Below are 14297 nucleotides of genomic sequence, written 5' to 3' on the forward strand. Positions count from 1 at the left end.
GTTGTATGACCCTAGGTGAATCATTTAACCTTTCTGAACCTCACTTTCCTTACCTACACATACCTATACTTAATAAATATATCTACCTCTAGGGATTTTTGTAGGCTTTAATGAGATATCTGTAAAAGCACTGAATATTAGCTGCTACATCATCATCATCATCATCATCATCATCATCATCATCATCATCATCTCCTGAAAACTTTGACTCCATATAAGTAATACTTCATGTGATTGGACTTTTTGCTACACTCATTTGTACATAGAATCATAGATTCCATTTTAGGAAGAAATGAAGGAAACATTTATTAAGCACTTACTATTTTCTAGGCAGTATCCTAAGCTCTTTACAAATATTACTTCATTTTATTCTTATAACTCTAGGAAGAAGGTATTATTATTATTGCCATTTTACAGATTAAAAAAAGTGAGGCAAATAAGTGATATGGCTTGCAAGTATTTGAAATCAAATTTGAATTCAGGTCTTCTTAACTTCAGGCACAGTGTTCTATTTACTGAACTACCTAGTTGCCTCTTTTGGATAGCTCTAAATAGAGGGGAAGCTTTTCTAACATCAAGCTAAAAATATGCCCCCACAGATCACTAAAAGTGATGTTTGAATCAAGTCTTTAAGGAAACCAAGGATTCAAGAAATGAAAGTAAGGAAGGAAAATATTCCAGATACATGGATAGTCCAGTGCAAGGCTTGGAGATCATAGATGGAGTTTTGTATGTGGAGAATGGTCATATTTCGATGGGAGAGTATGGAGGGGAGTAATGTGTAAGAAGACTAGAGGATCAGGAAGGGACCAGCTTGTGAAGAGCTTTGAACACTGAATAGAGTTGAACTAGAAGAGAGAAAATTAATCAGTAGATAAAATAAAGCCATTTCTCTACACATACTATAATTTATTAATATTGTCATGTAATTTATTAATAAAGGACAGGTCAGTGACCTGCCTTTATTTATGTCAAAGACTCTGAGTGAAACCCAGCATGGATTTTTATACTAATCTGTGTCTTCCTTCTGGCTGATCTGACATATTGGAACCTGCTCTGGCAATCCTGATTGATGGACATTTTAATGAGGAAGTAGGCTATGAGTTTTAGTGTTGTCCTTGGGTTTTCTTGGCAAAGATACTGGAGTGGTTTGCTATTTCATTCTCCAGTGGGTCACTTTTTGTCAGAATTCTCCACTGTTACATCTTGGGTAACTTTGCATGTCATGGTTCATAGTTTCATCATAAGCTCCTCTGTCATGACAAGGTAGTGATTGGGGTATGCGTGTGTATGGAATAGTATTGTTATTGTTCAGTTTTATCCAGCTCTTCACAATGGGTTTGCTTGGCAAAGATACTAGACTGGTTTGCCATTTGCTTATCTGGTTCATTTCATAGATGAAGAACTGAGATAGAGTTAAGTGACTTGCCTAGGGTCACAGTTAGTGTCTAAGGCTCATGAACTCAGGTTGATGATTTCTTGACTCCATTGCATTCTATCAACTGAACCACTTAGTTACCAGTTGGATTATAAAGAAAGCTGAGCCCAGCAGCACCAACACTCTGGATGTGTGATGTGGGAGAAGACTTTTGAGAGTTCCTTGGACAACAGGGAAATCAAATCAATCAATTAAAGAAATTAATTCAGACTATCCACTGGAAAGTGACTTTGGTCACATAATGTGAAGATGAGATTAATTGGAAAAGACCCTGATGTTGGGAAAGATTGAAGGCAAAAGGAAAAGGGGATGGTAGAAGATGAAATGGATACAGTGTCATGGAAACAAAGAATATGAACTTGGACCGATTTCAAGAGATAATAAAGGATAAATGGGATGGGCATGCTACAGTCCATGGGTCTTTAGGAGTCACACAAGACTGAACAATAACTGACTAAGAGTTCTCAGCTCTTCTCTTTTACTTCATCTTTGGGAGGAAGGTAAGAAAGATAGCTGGGAAAAGTGGGTAGACCTTCACATGTGGTAGATCATGCCCTTCTCTGACTCCTAAGGAATAGGCATTGCTAACAATCTTAACCAGAAAACCTTAAATCATTTCAATCAGGTTTTTACTGGATTGTTATCTCCTTTCTTGATCCGGTCACCTCAAACTTTAATGAAGGGAGCAAGGACAAAACTCATACCCCCCTGGAGGAGGGTCTAATTCAATTGGGGTCCTGTTTATAGAATAAACAGAAGCCAGGGTCCCATTTTGGTGAGAACCAGCCCAAACTAGTTATGAAGCAGATGCTTTGGGGGCTGAGTGTCCCATTAATTGGCCTTACCCTTCAGTGACTACTTGGCTTTTTCAGGAGTGGGGTTTTGCCAAAAATAGCAGGAAAAAGGATGGGTCACAAATTAATAATGGGTTATTAGTGTAATATTAATTTCTCTTTATAGGTAGCCACTGGAATTAATTGAGTCTGTGGGGTTTTGACATCAGACTTGTGCTTTCAGAAAATCCCAAATGTTGTAGGGTTGGAATGTGGTATCCACAGAGCTAGGCTGACCTTCAGGTGCTGAGTGTTTCTAGAGAGGAATAGTAGCAGGAGTCTGCCTGTCCTTGCCTGCATGGGTAGGCAATCTCATTATCTGATATTAGTAGCTTGACAGCTAATAACAGCTGGGAACTGCCTCAATTACTCGAAATCTCCACGTTTCACTCGGCCTGAACACTCCCTGTCCATTTAGCCAATGAATCCTCTCTGTTATCAAACTCACTGTTACCTGCCAAGCTTTTGGAGATTAGCCTTGTGAACTTACGACTACTATTAGGCTTCAGTTGCTGTTATTTGAAAGAAAGTTTTCTCATCTTTCAGGTGATGGTTGCTTGAACATGCAGGGGAGTATATATACACACTTTGGGCACTCAAGAAGAGGATTTGTATTTTATTTTAAAAACCTCTCACAATTCTCAGCTCTTTTAAAGCTGAGGATCATCTCCCAAAACCAATAATCTTAGAAATCCAAGCACTTTGCAAACATCAAATCTGTTTCAGAATCCAGTGACAAAAAAATTCAGTCCCCTTATAAATGGTACCAGAGAGTAGCTTACCTGTGACACAGCAGTGCTATGTGGTAACTTACCGATAGATGACAACTCTTGCCTCCCTATAGGACATGGGTACAAGAAGTCAATGACAGTTTCCTCTCATGGCAGCATGATGCAGTAAATATGGTGTCAGATTTGAAGTTGGGGACCTGTGTTCAAATTCTAACTATATTACAGTGTAACCTTCAGCAAATCACTCAAGCATTAGCCGTCCCTCCTGATGTATTGAATAAAGATGGATTGGATGGCTTCTAAAGTCCCTTTCAGTTTAAACTATATTATCATGGTCCTCTTTGTGCCTCAGTTTCTTCATCTGTTAAATGAAAGAATTCGATTAGGTCACCTATGAAGTTCCATCTACTCTAATTATATACTCTTGGACCTATGGAGACTAAATGCAAATCAAAGCATACCATTTTCACCTTTTTGGGGGGTTTGCTTTTTCTATTTTCTGTATGTTTCTTTTTGTTCTGATTTTTCTTTCTCTACATGACAAATATGGAAATATGTTTAAAATGATTGAACATGTATAGCCTATATTAGATTGCTTGTTGTCTTGGGGGGAGGGAGAGGGAAGAAAGGGAGGGAGAAAAAAATTTGGAACTCATAATCTTACAAAATGAATGTTGAAAACTATCTTTACATATAATTGGAAAAATAAAATGCTATTGAAGAAAAAATATATACATACTCCTAACATTTCAACGTGACTGATAGCTGGGAGCACTGAAAATAAAGTAGTTGATTTGACTCCTCTTGTATTAAGCAGGATGGTCTTGGATTTTGAATCTTTCTGATTGCAAATGCAGTACTCTATCTGCTGCATCATATGGCTGCTTCTTTAAGAGTAGTCATTGTTAGGTAATTCAAGGTAATTCCGATGGGTTTGTGATGGAAAGAGCCATCTGCATCCAGAGAGAGGATTATATAGACTGAATGTGGATCACAACATAGAATTTTCCCCTTTGTTGTTGTTGTTGCTTGTTTGCTTGCTTTTTTTTTTACTCATTCCCCCCCTCCATGATCTGATTTTTCTTGCACAGCATGATATATATGGAAATATGTTTAGAAATATGTACATGTTTAATCTATATTGGATTATTTGCTGTCTAGGGGAGGGAGAAAAATTTGAAACATAAGGTTTTGCAAGGATAGATGCTGAAAACTATCTTTACATATATTTTGAAAAATAAAAAGCTGTTATTAAAAATTAAATTAAAAAAACAAAGCCCTTGGGAAAAAAGAGTAGTATTGTTTCATTTCTCATATTTGAAGCCCTAATTCCCAGAATAGTCTCTGGCACACAGTGAGTGCTTGTTGATTGATTTTGAGTTGTTTGAGGTTTTCACTTTTCCCTGCAATTCTAGTGTTTCATGATTTGAAGCTATAAAGTCATTCAAAATAAATGAAAGAACATTTGTATTAAAAGATGAATTATTACATGAGGAAAATGCATCTCTCCTCATTTATCCCTTGACATGTCCCTTGCTAAAACATTTTATTTCACTGAGCTCAGGGGGATGTAGCAACCAAGAAAGTTAATGGGATCTTGGGATACAGTAAAAGACTGGTTTTCAAAACGAAGGATTAAGAATCTGTTGGGTTAAAATGTTCAATTCTGGACAGGCCAGTCTGAAAAGGACATGGATAAACCAGGAAACACCACAAGAAGGGCAACTAAAATACAACACAGTTTTGAATTCATCTTATTAGAATCAGTGTAAGAAACTGGTGATGGTTAGCCAGAAAAAGAAAAAGCTTGTGGACAGACATGATATCAATGTTCACACATTTGAGGGAAGAAGGATCAGACTTATTACATGGCCTGAACTATCTTTCAGGGATATAAGGGTCATGTACCCTACAGTCCTAGCTCAAGTTAATCTGTGTATGGATGTTTGTCATGAACCCTTCTTCAATGAGGCAATCAACTCTGGGATTCTGATGGCACAAAATATCCAGGTTATATATTTAACTGAGTTATTTAAGAATAGTCTAAAAAAGAGTTATCACATCTAAAGTCATCATATATAGGTGGAGGCAGCTAGGTTGTCAAGTGGATCTCTATTTGCTTATACTGGATTTGGAGTCAGGAAGACCCGAGTTTGAATTCTGCTTCATATGTTAAGTAGCTGTAGGGCTCTGAGGAAATCACTTAACTGCTATCTGCCTCAGTTTCTTCATCTGCAAGATCGGGATAACAGTAGCTCCTACCTCTCAGAAGTTAAAGCACTATGTAATGCTAGTTATTTTGCAATATTATCATTATTATTAGATGTGCTTTGCTGAAGAGGAGAGGATGAAGTGAGACAAGGCAGAGTAATGAGAGAAGGTAGAGCAATGAGAGTCGAGGAGCCCTGGGTCAAATTCTATTCTGATGTGCCTTTCAGGAGAATAAGACAGTGGAAAGGGGCTGGTTTTAAGGCTGGAGCACCTGAGTGCATGCATATTCTGGTTTGGCTACCTGCTAATTGCATAACCTTGGCATTGATTTCTCCTCTTTGGGCCTTAATTTTCTCATTTATAAAATGAGGGAAACTGATTAGGTAGTTTCCAAGATCTTAAAACTATGATCCCATCATTTGAGTAGGACTTTCACTTCCTTATTCCTGGGAATTAGGACTCTCATTGCAGAACTCAGTCACATCAGCAGTTTTAACTGCCATATCATACCACTGATTCTTATTGAGTTTATAGTTCACGAAAATCCCTGGATCTTTTCAGACAAACTGCTACCTAACTTTGTTTGATACTTATGAAGTTGATTTTTTTTGAAGCTATGGGTAAGGTATTTATCCTATTGAATTTCATCTAATTAGATTCTACCCAGTGCTCTAGCTGGTCATTATTTTCTTTTGGATCCTGACTTTGTAGATCTGTGTGTATGTAATTTATCCCTCTCAACTTTGTGTCATTTATAAATCTGAAAAGCTTTACTACATATCCCTTTATCCAAATTATTGATAAAAATGTCAAATTATATAGGGCAAGTACATATTGACAATACGACAAATAGGAATGCTGGGTGAGTGTCCTTTAAAAGATTGTGAAGACAAAATTGGAACATGAATAAATCCTTAATACAAAACCAGCAGAATGGTAGGAATCTTTTGTCAGAGTGAGACTCTCTTGGAATATTCCATTGGCAATCTCCTACCATGTTGAATTGTTATTCTTTTGGAGTTAGTAAGCACTAAGTAAATCTAATTTTATTGAATTTTGTACATACCTTTTCCTATAAGAATATCATGAGATATTTTTTCAAATGCTTTGCTAAAAATCTTATGGCATATTTATTGCAGCTCTTTTCATGGTGGCTAATAATTGGAAATCAAAGATATAAAAATCAATTGGGGACTGACTAAATAAGTTGTGGTATATGATTATGATGGAATATTATAGTGCTATAAGAAACGATAAGCAGGTGATTTCAGAAAAACCCAGAAAGACTTACATTAATTGATGCAAAATGAAGTGAGCAGAACCAGCATGAACAGAACCAGGAGAATGCTGTAACACAGTAACAGCAATAGTGTTTGATGAAGAACTGGGGATAACTTAGCAATTCTCAGCAATATAATGATCTGAAACAAACCCAAAGGATTCATGATGAAAAATGCTATCTGCTTCCAGAGAAAGAATTGATATTGTCTGAATACAAATTAAATATATTATTTTTCCATTTTTCTTTCTTTTATTCTCTTTTTTCTTAAATCTTCTTGTCCCAAATGATTAAAATGAAAATGTTGTACATGATTACAAAAAAAGAAAAAACCTTATGTTATTCTGATCCATTTAATCTGGTTTCTCTATCAAAAAAAGAAAAATGAGATTAATGTTTTAGAAAATTTAGTTTTCTTCAAGCTTAACTCATCCACCATGTCCTCCCTAAGGGAAGCTTTTCCTAATCCTTTTTTTTTTGCTCTATTCTCTCTCAAATCATTTAGCATGTTTATGCACATATATTATATATGTACATACTTTTCTATTTGTATGTTATATGTAGCTTCCTGACAGAATGTGATGTTAAAAGTAGGAACTATTCACAATAGGTGATTAATAGGAAGGAAAAGGAGGAAACAAACATTTATCATCCATTTACTATATACTATGTGCTGGGAAGTATGCTGAGTGCTTTAAAAGCATTAACTTTGATCCTTGTAACACACCTGAAAGGTGGACAGTATTTGTCACCTTCACTTTATAGTTGTAGAAACTGAGGGAAACAGAGGTTAAGTGATTTGTCCAATGACTATACAGTTTAAGTGTCTGAGATCACATTTGAATTCAGGTCTTTCTGACTCAAGGACCCATAAAAGATCTATCCACCATACCATCTAGCTATTTATTGGATTAGATTAGCTAAATTTACATTCATTTTTATTCCTTCATAATTTCCTCTGGAAAGGTATTCTTGAGGAATATCCTAATATCCTTTAGGCATTTAATGCATTTCCTCTTTTCATTTTTTAAAAGTAATTTTTGTTAACTGTGGCTTAGTAACTATAGTTATTGGATGAACAGGGACTTACTTCAGTCTTGGAAATCTCTCTCTAATAATAAATTCTATGGTTTTGTTCCTATCCTGAGAAAAAAACTGGGAATATTTGACTTTTGCTTTTCTTTTTTCTATTTCTTTACTAGATTTTCCTTTCTGCTTTAAATACTGAGCTAACAATAAGCATTTAAATCTACAGTGGATAGAAAGCACAAAAAACTCACACCCAAATCCATAATGATCAGGAGAACTCTTCCTTCTGGTGGACTCCACCTAACCCAATGCAGTTCTCTAACTCCTGGGATTGAGGAGATCTCCTCCTTCCCTCTTGGAGACTGGGGGAAATTGAGTAATTCTCCCTCCTAAGACTTCTCTTCCCTTGGTGCCACTTGAAACATAATACCAACAATAGTTTAGAACCCAGATAGGTTCAGGATTATACTTATAGATCTGGAAGGGACTTTGGAGGCCATTCTTCATTTTACTGATGAGGGATCTGAGGCCTTTGTGGAGGGAGGGAGAGAAGGGATGAAATGACTTGTTCACTATCACATAGATAGTGACAGAATCAGGAGATGAATCCAATCTCCAGATGCTGCAGGTGGGGCTCTAGCCACTGTACTACATTGCCTCTTGTGCTACTTCTCTTCCTCCTTTTGCAAGGAAGAAATAGAGAAAGAGGTACTTAAGGAGGAGGGGGAAAGCCTTTAAAATTATTATGATGAAATATCTGGCACCAGTGTAGTTTCTTATTAATAGTCAAGTCTCGATGGCATTTTATCAGAGAGAAAAGTTAGGCTGCTGATGAGAGAATAAGTGAACTTTCCAAGCAGCCTGGGTCAGTCCCCCTGTCCCCCTCCCTAACTAATACACGAAGGAGACTCAGGGGTGGGGATTCTGCCCCGGTGGGCATTGGGTAAATGTCATTAAAAATCCAAGTGCACCAGGATTCATAGGCACCAGGGGAGCGCTCTTCCCCAAAGGTTAACGGCTGAGGCTATAACTTAAGACATGGTGGGCCTGATTAATGTGCACCTCTGGAGGGTATTGAGGCATGAGACAAAGTGGAGTATTTCCAACTCACTTGAGAAATGCATAATCATTAATCAACATTACCCTGCCACACTCAGCAGTCTAGACTAAGTGGCCTCTTGTGATTAGGGCCTGGGCCCTTGAAAAATAAAAGTGTAATATTTTAACATTTTAAAACATATAGGGATGTGCGCATTTGATAACGCCTGGGGAGAGCTTCCGGGGGAGCTTGCTGGGCCAGACCAGACAGGAGGGGGGAGCTTCGGTCCCCGGAGCCAGAGGAGACAATGACACTCAGTGGGGAGTAGGGGCGGGAGGAAAGGAGCAGGGGGAGCGGGGCTGCCATCAGACATGCAGATGAGCACTTTACGGCGCTCCTGGAGGGCCCTTTTTTCTTCCCTTGCCCAATTCTGCAACAGATTACAGTGGAGAAAAAAACAGAGTATAGCCATGAAAAAAAAGAAAGTAAAATTCTCCTCTGGTAGGAGTTGTTATTGTTATTTGTCCTTCATTTTGAAGAGGATCAATGACATCACTGCTCATGCTAGAGCTTCTCTGGAGCCACAGGTGAAAAATGGATGTAGATGGACACCAAAGGTGGAGGAGCAGCCCTGAAAAGGGCTCAGCAAGCCCTCATACCAAACAAAGGTGTTAAATCCTCCCTGAATACTCCATGCCTCAAAGTACAGCTGATTTAATAATAACGGACATTTTTGAAGCTCTTTGATCCCCACAACAATCCTATGAAGAAGATAATACAAACGTAGCTCCTGGGGACAATCCTCCCCTGGACCTTAAACATCTAGGTTAGGGTTCCCATTGGATGGTTCATGTTGTTCTGTGAATCTTCAATTCTAAAACTATAGCTCATAAGCCACATTGATGGATTTATATTTAATAGTCAGCCAGAACACACAATTAGTTCATAGAGAAGGTATTTAAAGAAATAGTGAAGTAGAAAAAGTAGCAACAAAACCTATCCTCCATAAATATGAGCTTCAGTCTGCTATTCACTTGGGCACCTAGAAGGCACTTATGTGACTGAGGGATGCGTTAGGAGGGACAATCCTCCTGATGTTGCAGAATTGTTAATGTCTTGTAATGGCCTGATAACCTAGTGGTTTCTCTGTTAGAGAACCTAGTGGTTCCTACTCCCTGCTGGATGCTGTTCTGAATAGTCTTTGTTGCTGGCTGCTGCTAGGCTGGATTCAAAGTCTTTGAGAGACTATCTCAGTTACAGGTTCTATTGCCTTCAGCTTCTGGCTTAGTTGAAATCCTTCACTACATCTTCCTTAGCTATTATATTCCATTCCATTCTCAGCTCTAGGAACTATGTTCTTTTTATTAATTAATTAATTAATCCATTTATTTATCTACTTGTTTGCTTATTTGTTGCTAGACAATTGGGGTTAAGTGACTTGCCCAAGCTCACACAGCTAGGAAGTATTAAGTGTCTGAGGACAAATTTGAACTCAGGTCTTCCTGACTTCAAGGCTTGTGCTCTATCCCTGTGCCACCTAGCTGCCCCAGAACTATGTTCTTTTGATCAAAGATCACTATCCTCTCAGCTAGTTTACATTCTTAGATTCAGTTTATTGTTTGGATTCTTCCTCCTGGTACAGGGACTAGGTTCCTTTAACAGACACCTCGCTCTAGCTAACAGTGATTATTGCACATACTTCCAGTTTCGGAAGTCTACACCTTGTCTTTCACCACAAAGGCTTTTGCTAACAGAGGGAACAAAGGATTTGTTTCATTTCTTTTTAAAAAAAATTGTTTGCTTTATTTTTTCTGGTTATACATATATATTAATTTTCTAAAAAATACACATTTCTTTTTTATTATAGCTTTTTATTTACAAGATATATGCATGGGTAATTTTTCAGCATTGACAATTGCAAAACCTTTTGTTCCAATTTTTCCCCTCCTTCCCCCACCTCCCTCCCCCAAATGACAGGTTGAGCAATACATGTTAAATATGTTAAAGTATAAATTAAATACAATATATGTATTCATGTCCAAACAGTTATTTTGCTGTATAAAAAGAATCAGACTTTGAAATAGTGTACAATTAGCCTGTGAAGGAAATCCAAAATGTAGGTGGACAAAAATAGAGGGATTGAGAATTCTATGTAGTGGTTCACACTCATTTCCCAGAATTCTTTCACTGGGTGTAGCTGGTTCAGTTCATTACTGTTCTGTTGGAACTGATTTGATTTATCTCATTGTTGGAGAGGGCCACGTCCATCAGAATTGATCATCCTATAGTATTGTTGTTGAAGTTTATAATGATCTCCTGGTCCTGCTCATCTCACTCAGCATCAGTCCATGTAAGTCTCTCCAGGCCTTTCTGAAATCATCCTGTTAAAAATACACATTTCTGTAAGAGTCATGTTGGGAGAGAGAAATCAGAACAAAAGGGAAAACCCACAAGAGGAAAACAAAACAAAACAAAACAATAAGAAACACAAAAGTAAACATAGCATGTATTGATTTACATTCATTCTCCATTTGGCTGCAGATGGCATTTTCTATCCAAAGTTTATTGGGATTGCCTCGAATCACTGAACTGCTGAGATGAACCAAGTCTTTCTTAATTGATCATCACACAATCTTGCTGTAACTGTGTACAATGTATTCGTGGTTCTACTTGTTTCACTCAGTGACAATTTATGTAAATTCTGCAGGTCTTCCTGAAATCAGCCTGTTCATCATTTTTTATAGAATAATAATATCCCACTACTTTCATATACCATAACGCATTCAGCAATTCTCCAATTAATGGACATCCACTCACTTTCCAATTCTTTGCCACCATAAAAAGAGCTACCTACCACAAACATTTTTGCACGTGTAGGTTCTTTTCCCTTTTTGATTTTCTTGGGATACAGACCCAATAGTAGCACTGCTGGATCAAAGGAAATGACCAGTTTTATAATCCTTTGAGCATAGTTCCAAGTTGCTCTCTAGAATGGCTAGATCATTTCAGAACTCCACCAACAATGTATCAATGCCCCAATTTTCCCACATTTCCTCAAACATTTATCATTATCTTTTCCTATTAGCTTAGCCAATCTGAGAGGTGTGAGGTGGTGCCTCAGAGTTGTTTTAATTTGCCTTTCTCTAATCAATAATTATTTAGAGCATCTTTTCATGTAACTGTAGATGGCTTTAATTTCATCATCTGAATACTATCCATATTCTTTGATCATTCCTTTTCTTTCTTTTTTCTCCAATTTTTAAACATTTTTTGTTAAAAGTTTTGAGTTTCAAATTCTGTCCTTCCCTCTCTCCCTCCTTTCCTTCCTCCCTGAGATAGTAAGCAACCAGATATAGATAAAGCTTGTGAAATTATGTAAAACATTTCCATATCAGTCATATTGTACAAGAACAAACAAAAAAAGTCTGTATTCAAACAATATCAATTTTTTTTCCCTCTGGAGGTAGATGCTTCATTATGAATCCTTTGGGATTGTCTCGGATCATTGTATTGCTGAGACTTGTTGTCACTCCTAGTTCATCAACAATATTATTGTTACTGTGTACTGCATTCTCTTGATTCTACTCACTTCATTTTGCATCAGTTCATGTAAGTCTTTCCAGGTTTTTCTGAAATCATTCTGACATTTGTCATAGCACAATCATATTCCATGACAATCATATACAACAACTTGTTTGGCCATTCCCCAATTGATGGGCATCCTTTCAATTTCCAACTCTTAGACATCACAAAAAGAGCTGCTATAATTATTTTTTTTGTACAAATAAGTCTCCCTCCTTTTTTTTTTTTTTTGATGTTTTGGGGATATATATCTAGTAGTGACATTGCTGGATCAGAGAGTTTACACAATTTTATAACCCTGTAGGCATAGTTAAAATTTGCTTTCCAGAATGGTTGGGGCAGTTCACAACTCTACCAACTAGGTACTAATGTCCCAGTTTTATCTTGTCCCCTTCAATATCCAATATGGGGTTTTTTTTTGGTGATATTAGCCAATCCAATAAGTGTGAGGCAATATCTCAAAGGGATTTAAATTTGCATTTCTTTAATCAATAATGATTTAAAGCATTTTTATATGACTATAGATGGCTTTGATTTCTTCATCTGAAAACTGCTTATTCATATCTTTTATGTATTTATCAATTGGGAAATAATTTGTATTTTTATAAATCTGATTCAGTTCTCTATATGTTTGAGAAGTGAAGTCTTTATCAGAGATACACCCCCCCTCCAGTTTTCTGCTTTCCTTATACATTTGGTTTCATTGGATTTGTTTGTGTAAAAACTTTTAAATTTTATATAATCAAAATGATTTATTTTACATTTTGTAATGCTGTCTACATTTCTTGAGGCCTCAACAGCTTTTAATTGACTTAGGACATTAATCCTCCTTTTTAGCAATACTGTATTTGTTGAGTGGTCCTAAGATTGGTTTTTTCCCCTCCATAATCTAAAAACTAGTTGTTATAAAATTTAGAGATGTTTGTATATTTGCATATATATGTATGTGTGTGTGTGTGTGTGTGTGTGTGTGTGTGTGTGTGTATAACAACTTCAAGTTAGTATTTTCTATGGTGTTTTATTTTACATTTGTTTAAACCCACAGGGATTTTGGAGGGATCTTATTAGTTCAGGCAATACAGCCCTTTCTCATGATACCTTCCAGAATGGATAAAACCTTCTAGAGGGTTTATGTACCTATCAGATCAGAATCCGTGAATGGATTGTTTTCTCTTTTTAAAATAAACTTTCCATCCTGGATCTGATGGGTCTGTTCAATATAATAGTTCTTGCTGAACTTAGTATGATGGTGATAAACCTTTTGACCCATCTGGGCCATGGAGAATACCACACAGGCAGAATACCAAGCCTTTATGAAGGCCACATTGCACAAGTTTTGCTTGGTTTTTGCAAGGTAGCTTCTGGGTGTGCTGGTGACCCCTTTGTAACTCATGTCACTGGTCATATCCATAGCATCAATCATTTCATCCTGTCCAGATGTGGTGGACTCTGGTCTCCAGTTTCTACTATTCAGCTGTTATTCACCTGGATCTCCATCAGGTAAGATTTCTTCTTCCTGGGGTGTAGCAACCCTGGAAACCTGTCATTATTTCTTCACATGGCTAAGATTTTCATTAAGTTGTTTCTTGCCATTATCATCCTGCTATTTCTTGCAGCATTCGATGAAGGCCTGTTTCTTGGATTTGTATTAGTAATCTGTAGAATTAATATTTGTATTCTCTTCCTCTCTCCCTCCCTCCCTCTTTCCTTCCCTCCTTCCTCCTTCCCTCCTCCTTCCTTCCCTCTTCCCTTCCTTCCTTCTTTCCTTCTTCCCTCCCTCCTTCCTTCCTTCCCTTCATCCTTCCCTCCCTTCCTTCCCTTTTTTTCCTTCCTTCCTTTTTTCCTTTCCTTCCTTCCTTTTTTCCTTTCCTTCCTTCCTTCCTTCCTTCCTTCCTTCCTTCCTTCCTTCCTTCCTTCCTTCCTTCCTTCCTTCCTTCCTTCCTTCCTTCCTTCCTTCCTTCCTTCCTTTCCTTCCTTCCTTCCTTCCTTCCTTCCTTCCTTCCTTCCTTCCTTCCTTCCTTCCTTCCTTCCTTCCTTCCTTCCTTCCTTCCCTTCCTTTCCTTCCCTTCTCCTCCTTCCTTCCTTCCTCTTTTTCTTCCTTCGGTTCCTTTCTTTCTTGTTAGGGTCAAATTACTTGGCCAAAGTCACACAGCTA

This window comes from Sminthopsis crassicaudata, chromosome 1, assembly GCF_048593235.1.
Source record: "Sminthopsis crassicaudata isolate SCR6 chromosome 1, ASM4859323v1, whole genome shotgun sequence".
NCBI lineage: Eukaryota > Metazoa > Chordata > Mammalia > Dasyuromorphia > Dasyuridae > Sminthopsis > Sminthopsis crassicaudata.